This window comes from Dendrobium catenatum, unplaced genomic scaffold (genome assembly GCF_001605985.2).
Source record: "Dendrobium catenatum unplaced genomic scaffold, ASM160598v2 original_scaffold_112479, whole genome shotgun sequence".
NCBI classification, from domain to species: domain Eukaryota; kingdom Viridiplantae; phylum Streptophyta; class Magnoliopsida; order Asparagales; family Orchidaceae; genus Dendrobium; species Dendrobium catenatum.
In genome coordinates this window covers 1-1,177 of record NW_021430914.1, presented here as the reverse complement: position 1 = coordinate 1,177, position 1,177 = coordinate 1, and the positions used below count along the sequence as shown (strand labels likewise).

The 1,177-nt window shown below is 32.6% G+C and overlaps 1 long non-coding RNA gene across 1 annotated transcript; it reads right to left on the bottom strand.

Annotated features, from left to right (window-relative positions):
* Nucleotides 1-104: 104 nt before the first annotated feature.
* LOC110100683 lies at nt 105-1,177 on the bottom strand. Its single transcript, XR_002303578.1, has 4 exons — nt 1,148-1,177; nt 975-1,010; nt 820-881; nt 105-370 (listed from the first exon to the last, which is right to left on the bottom strand). It is a non-coding gene; the product is annotated as an uncharacterized LOC110100683 (long non-coding RNA).

Below are 1,177 nucleotides of genomic sequence, written 5' to 3'. Positions count from 1 at the left end.
GCCCTTACATTCATATCATTGAATTCTTAAATATTTACATAAGCACCTTAATCTCTAAATTATATAAAAAATACCATCAACATTATCTTATCTAAAACAAAATATTATCACTCAATAATATGTATGTAAATCCCATTGCAGAAAAATATAAATATTTCTCAATTCTTCAATGATTTCGCAAATGCATACCATACAAAGATGCATCTATTTCTAGGAAGAAACATCCAAAGAATACAAAGAAACTGAAGCGTTAATATTAAACAGGCAAATTCATGCAGAACTTCGATGATCATTATTCAGTCAGGCTCGCCGTAAGGATGCCAACCTCTTCTCCAAATCATCAATCTCATCAGTTTCCGGTGCTACAGTTCTGCCATATGTGGATCTTTTCAGTAAAATCACAAAGAAAGCATTACGCTACACAAAAAGGTTAAGAATCATATCATAATATGGAATACATTTCCATTCATATAAAATGCGAGAATTTATTCTGTATGGAAATCGAACACAGAGAACTGCCTGGATTATCTCTATGAAAAGTAAAAGCACAATACACTGCACATTTATTGTTCACTACTGCGCTTTTATTGTTCATAGAGATAAAACCGAACAATTCTCTGCGTCTGGTCTCTGCACTTAATAATCTCTTATGAAATGCACGTATGCGCATCATTAATGCACAAAAATCTATAAAATTTGAAAACTTTTGAAATTCTAGTTGGGGAGTGTTTGCAGTACTAAACAAAAATTGCAATCTATACAAGGAATGGGATTTGATTGATTGTTATCGTGTTCAAGTTTATAAAATAGGAATATTACCTTGCAGCATTATCGACCTTCTTATTATTCACTGCAATGCGACCTTTAGGAGCAACTGACAGCTGAAGAAGGTAAAAAGCAAATAACTATATTCAGCTTACTCTCACTTTGATGAATATAAACCGTATGAAAACTCTTGTAAAACAGAATGGTACCTGTGATGCAATGTCCACGCCAATCTCATCCAGGACCTAAACATCATAAATCAGGATTAAATCAAATCAAAAGTATGCTATTTTAAAATAACATTTAAAAGCAAATAACCATTACTCTTCCAACTGTTTTCACAGGAAGAAAAGTTACTTCTGCGAATATCTTTAAAAATTACCTGGTTGGTTAGCTCCTCTGTTTCCTCTTC